Here is a 13,416-nt window from a genome sequence, read left to right as displayed (position 1 = left end):
CCCACCCTGCCTGCTTCTCCCTAATAGCTCAGTAGTTTAGGGGTTCAGTGGGCTGATGATTTGACTTCGTGATCTATAAGGTCTCTTCCAACCTCAATAATTTTATAATTCCTGACCTGATCTTCAGCTATAAATGCCATTTTGATGATTTCATTGTCTTCAGGGGCCTAAACCACATTTTCAGGTGAAAGAAATCCTCTGGGAATGTCTCTAACCATTCCTACTGGATTGTGTATCATCACCCTTAGCTGCTGCCTTTACAGTGAGTTTCACCTTTTGCCATGTCATGTTAGAGAAATGCAGGGTGCCCTTGGGTTTTGCAGACTGTGGGTGAAGCACTGGGACTCTGCTACTGAGGCAGAGAGCATTGCTCTAACATTAGAAAGTGCTGATCTCCATTTCCACCCACAGTGGAGAAAATGAAATATTTTCTGAACTATGAGGAGGCTGAGAGACTTGGAAGTAAAAGTGTTCCCACAGCTGCCACTGTCACTGATGAAAAAGGTTGTCAAAATTGGCTTATTCTGAAAAATTTAACCCCCAGAGCATGCTGTCAGTGCAGACTGGGACAGAGAAGAGTCCTGGGGTAGTCATGGGGCACAGTGCTGGAGTCCTGGGATGCTGGACTTCTCACAGGTGGGTATCACTGGATGCTAATGGGTTGCTTCTTGGGAAAGGGCATCATGAAGGGAAGCCTGTAGTCTTGTTTGGAAGAGAATATTCTCATATTCTTTCTTTGCTTTCTCACCAAACTGCATGCTGTATAAAACCTGCAGACGCCAGAGATGTGTGAATGTTTGGGTTGCTGAAGGCATGTTGCCCTGTATCTGTGTTTTACTGTTCTACAGCCAAGATTGCTTCCTGTCCTAATCCGTGATCTCCATTATTGTATTGAGGCAAGGCTCTCTTGGAAAGGCCTTGCCTTTTTCATATACTGTAACTTTTGATCCAATGGTTGGTTCAGCCTCAAGGCAGCATTTTTCTAAAATACAAAATGGTTAGCCTTGTTAATCCATTGGTAGGAACTTGGTGACTATTGGAGTTCTTTCAATGAAACATCTCTTCTCAGGTGAGTTCTGCAGTGTTGTTCCCCCAGTCTTGTGCAGTGGAGTGCAAAGCGAGCTATTGGTGTCCTTCCAGGCTGCACTAAAGCATTCCCAGGAGGAGGATGTCAGGAGGATCCTGCCCCTCTGCTCTGCACTGGGGAGCCCACAACTGGAGTGCTGGGTTCAGCTGTGCGCTCCCCTGTGCAGGATATACTGGAGACAGCCCAGAGAAGGGCCATGCAGACCGTGAGAGGGCTGGAGCACCTCTCCTGTAAGGAAAGGCTGAGCGAGCTGGGACTGCTCAGCCTGGAGAAGAGATGGCTCAGGGGGATCTCATCAAGGTATACAGCTACCTGAAGGGAGGGTGCACAGAGGATGGAGCTGGGCTCTTCTCAGTGGTGCCCAGTGACAGGGCCAAAGGCAATGAGCACAAATCAAAACACAGGAGGCTCCCTCTGAACATCAAGGAAACACCTTGTCACTGAGAGAGTGACTGAGCGCTGGCACAGACTGCCCAGTAGTCTTCATCTTGGGGAGTCTCTGTCCTTGGAGATACTCAAAAGGCCATCTTACTGTGGGCCTGGACAACCAGCTGTAGATGACCTTTTTTGAGCAGAGGCTTTGACCAGATACTTCCAGAGGTCTTTTCCAAATTCAGCCTTTCTGTGGTTCAAAACAGGACAGCAAACAGTGGAAAAATAGCAGGATAAAACAGGGCAAGGAAGATAGAGTGAGGTAAATTACTGTGGCAGAACAGAAGAGAGGGATGAAACTGCCAGGAGGAAGGATCAGTTAGTGTTCCCTTTCTTCTGGCCCCATCTGAAACCAATCTTTTAGGACTTGCTGAGATATAATGCTGCAGTAGAAATTGGTTGCAAAGTGAAAAATCACAATAATCTCACAATTTGGCAGGCTTCCTATCTGGTATTGAACTTCTCAGGATGGTTGTCATGGGTTGCAGTCAACCTGTGCCAAGCTATCCCATCCTCCTGTAAAACCCAGCTAGTGAAACCTGGAAGGGCTGGAAGAGCTATCCAGTATCGGCGCTGTCACTGCACTTCATCACCCAGTACAGAGGCTTCCTTTGGATGTGTAGAGACAATGGCAGGGTGATCCAAGAGCCATGGCTGCTCCTAATCAAGCATTTTTCTGTGGTTTTCCCTCTCCTTTGGAGTCTAAATCCCAGCCACTGGAACTGTTTGGGGCATGAGCTTGCAGTACTGCAGTGGTCAATCAGAAGCAGTCTGATCAAACATGTGGAATGCCGGGTGGACCTTCCTGGCAGCCCTCACTGGTGTTGTTCATCTAGCTTGTCCTATTATGCACTGACAGTTTTGCTAATTGAGTTACGCTAGGTGTGATAGTCACAGCTGGCATGATGTCTGCTGGCAGGTCTGAGCCCAGTTTCTTTGCTTGTGTTGGATTGCCTCTGTATTACTATAACCAGCACTGTCACTGAAGGGTTTATAGGGTGCTGTTGGCTTATCTGAAAGCCATACAGACCTGTTCTCTTCCTCTTGGTGTTGCTTGAGGCTGACTGTGCAGTGAAGACCGTGCCACAGGTGGGGTGGCCATGGCAGGGGGTACTCAGCACCTCTTGGTCTGAGCCTGCAAAGCACCAGTGCTCACCATGGACCATGATCAGGGTTTCAGTGCTGTGGGAGCACTGACTGCCCTGAGACACAATCTGACTGAAAGGTGGAGGCAGACAAGACCCTCCAATGGGTTGCTTCCATGTCTGGGGCAGGCTTTGCCTGCACTCACAGGAAGAGAGCAGCTTGATCCATAGGGGGTCTGATGAAGGAAAATCATCCCACCTGCAGAAATGTACAGTACAAATGTAAAGTCTTGCTGATTTTAAAAATTATTCCTACTAACCATTCACACAAAAATGCACAGAGACCAAATTAAATTAACTTTACTGCCTTCGTAAAGTCAAGTTTGCAAGAGTATGCCAGAATTAAGGTGACCTATAGATGCTATACAGACTTCTTAAGTACAGGTACTAAGGAAATTTGTTGCAGTTTCTCAGTGTAACATTTGTTGCACACTGTAGACTTAGTAACAGAAAGGATTTTAGCCCATTTTCGCATTTAGTTGGAGGTTTTTCTGGCTTGCTGTCTGCATTCCTGTTATAAACACTGTAGATGACTCCTGCTGAGGTTTGAAATGTCATCTAGTGGGAGATGAGATGTGTTCCAGGAAATGCTTAGTAGCCTTTGATGTTTTTCCTCAAATGTGGAATTTACTGGATATAAATTATACCAAAACATCAAGAATAAGCAGGCCAAAGAGCTTCCTGGCTTGTTACCCTGTCTCTGGCAGTGACAGGTCCTGCAGGCAGAGCAAAAGGAGTTAACAAGAAAGTGCTGGTGTTTCACAGAAGTGCTTGCAAACTGCAACTATTTGTGGTCCAAAGACTTCCTGACTAGAAATAACACCTTTGTTCTTAATAGTGCCAAATGGATTTTTCTCCAAGGAATTTGTCCGATTGCTTTCTGAACTGTGCAAACGTTGGCATCCTCCCACAGACTATGGTGAAACTTCAGCATTTATTGTGCGAGAAACCCTTCCCTTCCTTCTCTGTAGCATCCCAGCTACAGCATCCCTGTAGCTTCCCCAGGTGGGGGTTGCAAACACCCTCAAACAATGTCCTCTGCTCCCTTTTTTCATCCTGCTGAAAACTTCATGCACACAGTCATTCTCTGCAACAACACCAACCCTGACCTCCCCCCGTTATTTGTTTTCAGGGCTAATGGCTACAGTTTTTCCTGTAACTGATTTTCACATTTATATTTGCCTTGCAATGGGGGCCCAGAACTGTGCATCTTGTTTTGATTTGCAATAGCTTGTTCAGGTTTTATGTCTGCACATTGGAGGCTACAATTAGGTTTGCTAACAGGTTTGACTTAAACTGTGTCTTTTATCTGCAATTTCACTTGCCATTTTATTGTCCATTTTCTGTGTATTCTGAAACCCTTCTGCAACTGCTGAAGTAACTTCTGTCCTTATTATTTTGGACAGCTGCATATAGTTGACTGACTTTACTCAATATCCCAGAAGGTCTATTATTCACCTTCTTTTGCGGATTTTGTAGAAACTGGTTGCTCAGAGGAGCCGCAGCATATGTCAGTGTAGGACTCCAGCTGGGACTCCCCTTCCCTGTGAATAATGCTGTATTCCTGGGTTTTGCCAATTGCTTGCTCACATGAAAACACTCTTTCTTGATCCATGGCAGCTATTTCACAAGCTGCTGTTGAAGGATTTCCCCAATGCCTTTGGAAAATCGAACTGACTGTATCTTTCAGGTTTTTCTTGTCTTTTGACAGCAGTTTGTTGATGGTTTCAGAGGAATCTTACAGATAAGTGAATCATGACTGCTGACGCTAACTGTGATTAATGTACCTTATTTATTCACATATCCACACCACCAATCCTTTCCAATAGTTACTTGACTCAGCTGTGGAGTGGGGAAAAAAGATGAGTCCTCAGATAGTAAAAGCTTAGAGTGCTTTTCATGTTTATATATATATTCTTATCCAAAAATACTGCCCGCCTGCAACCAAAAATAATCAACCCCTGGGAATCATGCAATACATCTTCCAGCCACCAGGTAGAGGCAACGCCATTGCAAAACAGCCACCCTGGTGATAAAACGCCTATTTCCAAAATAGCAGTCTGATTGACATCAAAAGAAAGCTTCTGACCAATCTGTCTTCATGGCTCTTAAAATAGGTATGGCCAAATTCATATATAAAAATTAATTTTGAATCTCATTATCTCTGTAGTCATCTACTTAATTAGAAAACCTTTGCAGTCAATCGGTATGAAGCACACTAATTATCCCTTTCTACTCAATACATGAAAAATTAATCATGCTAGAGTTGCTGTACCTTTTAATACAATGATAACAACATTTGAATAACTGGTCTCTCAAAGAGTATCCAATGAAGCTCTTTAGAAGGAGGGTGGGTTGTTGGGGTTTTTTTTTTGTTTTGGTTTTGGTTTTGGTTTTGGTTTTGGTTTTTTGTAAAATTTAACAATTTGCCTGTAAAATGTTTTTTAAATCACAGATTTTTCAAGTGTGGCCTTACAAAAAGAGCCATTAAAAAAGGGCCAAATCTTGGCATCAATATTCAAAGGTCTGAAACCTTAGATATCCACAGCAGTGTACATATTATGCTAATGACCTTTTAATGAGTTTTTATCAGTTTTACTTACATGGAGCAGAAACATTAGCAAATGTAAGCAAATGGAAAACTAAGGACAAAGTTTACATAGATAATTTATTCTCTGTACAGGAGCAGCATCAATTTTGAATTTTCAAAGACATGAATCTTCTCTGAACCTTATATATCATCTGTACCTGCTATCTTCCATATTGCAGCAGCTCACTGAAGACCCCCATGTGGATCAGGACCCCATTATTCCACAGACCATGCACATATAAGCTCAAATGAGAGCACTGATAATACATGTCTGTCTTGGCAGAGCCAGGCTGTAGATTCTCAACCATCCCCCATAATAACAACATAAAGAATGGTTCATTCACCAGTGAAAAAAAAAAAGGCGAAGCAAACCAAAAGCTCAAACCACACACCCGCTGGAACCCAAAGGGTGTAAATGATGGGCCTAGTCCCACATCTGAAGGGTGCTGTGGACACCCTGGGATGGGGATGTGGGATGTGGCTACATCACAGTAGGGTTCCATCTCTGCCATCCCAGTGCAGTGGGCAGCACTGGGAGGTGCACATGGCTCAGCAGCACAATGGTGGCACTCAGCAGGGGGACACTGCTGTTGAAAAGCAGCCTCTGGGTTTCTCTTCATGCTATTTCCCTGCCACCATAGATCCCTGAGAGCCTGGGATCTGGTCACATCTCTGGACCACAGTGTTTCAGTCCGAAGCCCCAGGGCTTTCAGTACACCTTGTTCCATTAGCTGGTGATCGCTCTGACTGAGCCTTGCAGGGTGAGACCAGACAGCCAGTCAGTCTTCCCAGTGTCCTCACTGTGACGTGCATACACCAGTGAGGTACTGTGTTGAAACCTTTTTGTAATCTGCAAGCTACACAAGAAAAGCAGAAACTTCTTTTTTGTCTGATTCCTTAGTGGGAACAGACCAGAGAAGGGCAGGATGATCCAGCATTTACAGGCTTTGGCAAAAGAAGATACAGGCTATATCTGTCTTTACAGATGAGGGAGAGGGGTGAACACATGATGATGAGGAGGAGGACAAGGATGAGAAGAGCTGCTGGGGAGTAGGAGCCAATTTTGGGACAGCCTGGGAGGCAGAGGAGAGTGCTCAAGGTCCTTGACAGCCGAGGAGTGAGGTGAAGCAGTGGGAGCCTGTGAGGCTGGTCCTGGCTCCCAGGGAATTTGAGCAATGATCCTGGGTCTTGGAGGAAAGATGGTAGAATAACAGTAATGTACAGGAAAGGCAGCATGGAGGAAAGACCTAAATTTTCATTTTTAGGTTTTCTGAAACTTTGAAATCTTAGCTAAGTAATGAAAAGGATTGATTGCACATGTAAAATCCTTTACACAATCCTTTACAAATCATTGACCAGTTTTGTGACAAAGTCTGGATCCAGCCATCCCTAAACTCCCCTCAAAGTAGGAGTTTAGAATGCAAGAGGATCCTTTCTGAACCTGAGGATTCAATGGGAGAGTCTCCCTGACAGTTTTGTCCTACTCTGTCCTCTACTCAGCAAATAACCAAGTGTACCTTGCGATTGAATTTGTTAAATCTGTTGCATTTACTATGAAACATTTTTAAATTGATATTTTATATCAATAAGAATATTGATACTTTTTTGTTTCAAGTGAAGTGAATCACTCCATCTGCAACAAGGTGTGCCCAAGTTCTTCACTGTACTTAAAAATAAAGTACATGTTCTCACATTATAAGCCTGTGTTGCCTGCCCATCCAAAAATCAGCTTGGATTTTATTTCTGTGCCCACTTTGCTCTAAGAGCAGGTGGTATTGAAGCTGTCAGAGGGATGGAGGAGGAAACTGGAAAGAGCTGGGCTCTCCTCCCTTGGTACACACATTAAAGAGAACAAATATTTGTCATTACCTTGTGACTCTTCCAACCTGAGAATGAGGAAGATTTATACTACTCAAAGAACTGTGTCATTAAGTGCTACTAATCCCCCAAACTTCCACTGTAGTAGGATCATGTTAGTTTAAGGGAGAGATGTAGCATGTCAGATTCTGTTCCCACAGGTCCCTCATGAAGTAATCAAAGCATTGGATTTGACTTGCAAGAAGAACCAAAGGAACTCAAATCTCAGCTTGCTCTGCAGAATGAGAAAAGCACTGTGCTCTGCCAGCTAGATCCTGGCTCCTTCAGCATCAGGAGAACAGACACAGGCTTCAAAAATCTGTCCCTAATCCCCCCACTGCCTCTGTATGCGTGCACAGGTTTGTCTGCTCCAGGACATCTCCAAATCAGGGTAGAGGAGGGAACCTGCAGTCCCACCTTCAAAATCATGGCACTGGATGAAGCTAACACCCACTTCATCTAACCAAAACTCTGCTGCAGAATATGCCCATTGGAGATATGAGCACCATGGATTTGACCAGTGCTGTTAGGCAGAAGAAACACTGGAGGGAGAGCAGGGATGGCTGAATACAAGGCTTGGTCAGTCTGGAACAATATTTAACTACTCTCCATAAGCTTCAGGAATCTGTGCTCTCCTTACTCCTCTTCTTATGGGAGTCAGGGTAAGAGAAATGATAATTTTCCTGTTTTATTTCTAACTAGAAGATGAAAGGGTATGTGTAGGTCATTCCGTGACCATGGCACTAGACATGAGCTGAGTCCCTGAGAAGCTGTTGTTTGAATTTTCCCAGCTTTGTGCTGCTCGTGGCACTCAGTGCAGGAGAAACCCAGCCAGGTAGCTCAGTGAATTCCTCATGGTGACAGCCCTATGAAGTGAGCAGGTAAAGCTGGAAAGTTTTTGGGCTCCTGAAGCCCAAGACTGTTCTCAAGCTGCTGCCTGTGCCCACAATCTCCAAATAGCAGAGCGACAACTTCTTCCAGGACAGACATGGGAATGGCAAAAACTTCTGGCAGCAGCTGCAGGCAGGACAGAGGTGCAGCTGATGTCAGGTGCCTGCAAAAGCTGTCTGCAAAACTTGCACACTCTGTTTCTCCTTTTTTTTTTTCTCTGCAGATGGATTTATCTTGTACTCTGTGGGATTCAGAAAGCAGCACTAAGTTTTCTCTTTCAGTGGAGAGGTTTCCTGTGGGGAAGGCAAAGCAGCTGTGCCAGTCCAGCAGGTGAGTGAGAACAGATCTACAGGATAATCTTCTCAAGGGGCTGTCCACTTTTCCAAAAGGCCATGACCCATGTCCCTGACATCCTGCCTTCAGATAAACCCTGCTGAGACTTGACTCAGAGAGAGTTTCTGCCCTAAAATATACAAAGATGGTAAATGGTAGCCTGGAAGGGCTCTTGGCTGTCCCTGTGAGCATCAGGTCTGAGGAGAGGACGTCTATGCCAGCCTGAGCTGAATGAGCTTCATACTGAGCTGAATTGGATGTTGTTCAGCATCTCTCAGCCCAGCAGCTTGCCATGGCAAACAGTTAATAGCTTACACATGGCTGCTGGTGGGAAGGTCAGCAATGTGACATCCTGGGGGATACACAACCACCAGACACTGCTGAATGTGTGGACACTTCATGGATCTGTGTTCTCCCTCAGCCATGTCTTACTTACTATAGCCTTGCCTAATTTCAGATATTGCTCTTCAAGGAAGGTTTTCAGGTTCCTTCCATTGTAAAATGAGAGAAGTGTGCACTCCTGGGCTATAGGTCACTTCCTCCTAGTGCATGTCAACTCATAAAGTGGAAATTGCTCTTAAGTCCAGTGCTGAAAGGTACCAGCACATCAGATACATGTCATCCAGGCAGAGAGGAGTAAAGCAAAATGATGTTCCTTTATCCATGCTGGGTTTTTGCAGCTGACAGCATGTGTGGAGACTAAAACTCCTCCCTCAACAGTACTGTAAAAACTTACCTCATCCACGTGGTGGCATGATGAGCAATCCTCGGAGGCCTTTTCACCTGTAGATTGTGGCTGGGGGGCTTTGAAATGGATATCCCCTTCATTTCTTCAACTTTAATCTGCTTCTGGAGACAGGAGCTCAGAGGGAGAGGAGCTGGTACCTCCTTGCCTGTTAGGGAAGAGCTAGCCAAAGCCACATGCAGTGAGGAGCAGAAGAAAGAGGGGGATGCTTGTGCAAAGTGCTGGTGGGGGGAGGGCAGCAGAGCCAAGAACAAGCCCTTGCCTGCAGCACCCCTGGCACCTGGCAGCATCCCCTGGCACTCCTCCTTGCCATCCTGCCAGCCTGTCCTGTGCCTGGGAGCAGTCTCTCTGGAAGAGAAGCTGTTTTCTTTAGTGTTGAGACTTGGTCTCCTTTTAATTACTTTAGCATGGCTAAAATAAAAATAAAATGCTTGCTACGAAACCTTTCGGGTTTATTTCAGCTCTGACACAAGTTGGCTGAGTTTCAATTAACTGATTTATACCAAATACTGCTCTGCCATACCCAGAGCTTACAGTTATCTATGAGAATGAAAATAACTGTCAGCAGCAGGTTTAAGCCAGCTTTTAGAGGAGCTGCTGGAAGGAGCTGTGTGTGTCGCCTTTGAGGCTCAAGGCTTTGGACTGGGTTGCTGGAGAGGGTGGTTGCTGTGTCCAAGGCCTCTTCCCCTCTGGCCATCTCACTGACTCAGCTTGTCAGTATGTCATGGGTGATATTTCAGGGCTCAAACCCAGATGATATCACACTCGTTCCTGCAAGAACAAGGTGCTACCATCTTCAGCTGTGTGACTCAGCACCCCAGTGGAAGTTTCTTGGCTGGCTGACTTGAAGGAGACAACTAAATCTTAGATGATGAAAAAGGACTTTTTCCAACTTGCTAAAAATAATTTAAATTCTTAATGAAATCTCAATTATAGCCTGAGTATCCAGGAGCTTCCTGAGCACAGCACTGGGCCTCTAGCAAGACACACGTGATATAACACATGATATGGTTTAGACTGTGCATGCCCACAGCTGAAATCTTTGACTGTGAGGGCTCACTGACAAAGCCAGGGAGATACTAGCACAGGAGAAGAGCAGCCCTGCACAGTGAAATGCAACCTGACTGTGCTGTGCCATGAAATCCCACAAGTGCCCAGAGATGTCAGCTTAACCACACGTCTTCTAATAAATTTTTTATAGTACCCCGTCAAACCTTATCCCTGGCTGACTCCAGGGGACAGAGAAGATTGTCTGATATGGCTGCTGCCTCTTCTGGGTCATCATCTGACAAGTGCAGGAATGTGGGATAACCACAAAATGGAGAGGACACCATTTTCAATGCTGGAAACAGTTTCACTGTCAAACTGCCTTCAAGGACAGGCAAAAGACCTTTCATGAAGGTTGATTACAGCAACAACAGATGCTAGTACTACTGCTAGTACTTGTATCACCAGACCCAGCTAATGTACCTGTTTTGAAACTAGAATGAGAAGCAGAGGTTGGATTTCCATCCATTGCAAGCACTTAGCTGTGGTAAAGAGATGTGTGAGAGATTTAAATAACAGCAGTACTGTGTCTAATTTCCAAGGAGTTCTCACCCTTGGCTGCCTCCTAAACTGATCTCTTGTCCAAAAATATTAGAAAGCAAAAGTGCACTCAGTGGGGAGCCTGGAAGAGATGGCACTCACTGGGGAATGGATTTCTGCTCAAAGTCAGACACACTTCCTCACTAATAATTTACTTTATAAAAACAGTTTCTAGGGTACTGATCTGTTATCCCTTGCTTCAGAAATGCTTGCTTCTTCCTATATGTATTTTACTTGATTTCTTTTTTCCAAATAGCTGCCCAGCCTCAGCAGTGGGGTAGAAAAGCGTGTCCCAGGTTAGGAATAGGAGTAATGGCAGGGCTGGGGGTCACGTGTTGGGAAGCAATCGGAAAAAGCAGCAGGAAGAAAACATGAATAATTTTATCAAAATGGTAAATTATAAACAAAGCAAGCAAACAAACAAAAATAAAAGCAACAGCAAAAGAAATAGAAAAACCAAAACTGAAACAAAAAAAAAAATAGAGGAAAAATTTCCAAAATCTGAGTATTTCTTTCTGAACAGTCTGAACTGCCTATTCATTCACATGGATAGGGCAGCTAGGGCGTGACTTTCTGTTCTGCCTTTATCTAGAAAAGGCTCCTTGCCTGGACCAGCAGGCATGGGCTGTTTCTGAGGGTGCTGCAGTCCCCACAGCAGCGGGCAGGGTGGAACCGCTTCCTCCTGCGCTTTCTCTCTGCTGTAACTTTCCCATAAAGCGGAGAGCTACTGTTACTTGCAAACTTGCATCTACTTAGTCTTTTGTTATGAAGATCCTCTTGCACTTTTAATCGCTTTGAAGCACGGCTGAGGTTTTGGTGGCTGCGATGCCGTCCCTTCCTCAGGGCGGAGCTCGGCCCTGCCGGCAGCGGGCTCCGCTCGGGGGCTCAGCTCCTGCCCTGCGGCCACAGGCGGCCCAGCGCAAGCTGGCTCTGAAAGGGAGATGGTGCATGCTATCCTCAGCTACAACTTTCCCATTTAAAGACACTTAAATGCCAGAAAGAGCATTTCAGGCTTATGTTCAGGGAATTGACAGAATCAGGGGTTTGTAAGAACTTTTGTCCCCTTGTATTTAAAACCTGCGAAGAGGCGTGATGCGAAGAGGAGCGAGATGCCTGCTGCTGAGCTCCAGAGGCTTCTTTGTGCTGAATCATCCGGGCTAAAAAGAGCTCGGGCTCTCCTGCTGAGTGCCCAGTGACTGCTTGCGGACCCCACTGAGACAGCTTTTGTTAGCCAGGATCAGCTGCAGCGTGAGGTGTCTCGGTCCTTTCTCTACAAAACAAGCTGCAAAAGGCACTGAGGGATGAATTCCGATTTTAGTCTCTTGCTCTGCCATGGAGTTTTCCACTGGAAGCTGCAGTTGTTTGGCTCTAACCCAGGGCCAGAGTGCAAGTCAGTATGGGGGCAGCACGGATTTAGTGCGAGTACGTGTGGACGCAGCATTTGCAGGGTGTTTGTGGAAGAGATAGGAGGATACTGCATCTCTGAAGTCAATACTCAGATGTGACTTTTTATTACCTTGATGACAGGAGAAACTAACTGTGAGATATGTTCATCCCAAAAAAGTAACCTCCCAACAAAGCAACCATCTTCCTCTCAACATGCTCAGGCAGCCCTTGCTGTCGTAGGCTTCCCACTTTTCTATAACTTAGTCATGCCTCAGAAAGCTTTATGCAAGGGCAGGTTTTATTGGAATGGAGCAGTTCAATAGCCTGTTTTCATCTGTGCCTGCAAGACCAGGCTTCCTTGAATCCCTTGAATACTACAGCAATCCAAACAAACCAAAAGCCCACCAAAAGAAAAAAAAACAACAAAACAACAAAAAACCCCAAACAAACAAAACAAAAACACCAAAAAAAGCGCTTCAATACCCTCACATTTCCTTCACTTCAGTGAAATTCAGTGTGGTGCCCTTATATTCCTTCCTCTTTTGTTTTTTTCTTCCAGGCAGTCTGAGGCAAAGACTTGACACTGGGTGCTCGTATCAACTGCACTCGTAGCTCTCCTGTCCAGAGTGACTTTTTCAGAGGCAGGCATGGTATTCATCAGAATGTGTTGAATCCATGGGGCAGATTAAGTGAGAAACATCTCCTGGTTTATTTGGAAAGTTGTACTGGACGTTTTTCTGAATCTGCAAATTTGGATGTACTTTGTATAAAGAATGCTCTCAGCACCTGATCAGGAGGAGGTTTAACAGCCCATAAATGGGAGCGGTGCCCAGAAGATGAGACAGTTTTCCCGTCCCAAGGCTGGATGTACCCAAATGATTGATGAGCAGCCACAGTGCACAGCAAACTGAACACAAATCCCGATAGGAGAGTGATTTTTTCTCCTTATTGGTGGATGAAGTTATTTTAAAGCAGCACGCTCATGAGACGGCTGTATCCAAGCTGTCTGACCAGCAGGATATGTGTGTCCAACTTTGCAATTACTTTGAGCATGAGGGATGATGCCTGAATGTCTGCATCACATTTCCTGTGTTGCTCTTGAATTGGTGACATGTGCTGGCTCTGGATGTGCCTTTTCTACCTTTTCTGGTAGTCACTACACTGTCCATCCTGCTCCAGCCCTGGGAGTTACCAGGATTCACTTCCTGCCCTTCACTTCCAAATGAGTCCAAAATGTCTCCCAAACAGCAGCACACTGTGTGTGCTGGCATCTTGGTGAGCTCCTCAGCAAGTTAACACCAGCATCTGTCACTCCTGCAGCAATCACTTACAGTCTCCTGCCTTTGGTCCCTTCTGGTGTCTC

The sequence above is a fragment of the Poecile atricapillus genome, chromosome W (genome assembly GCF_030490865.1).
Source record: "Poecile atricapillus isolate bPoeAtr1 chromosome W, bPoeAtr1.hap1, whole genome shotgun sequence".
NCBI lineage: Eukaryota > Metazoa > Chordata > Aves > Passeriformes > Paridae > Poecile > Poecile atricapillus.
This window is presented reverse-complemented; position numbering follows the sequence as displayed.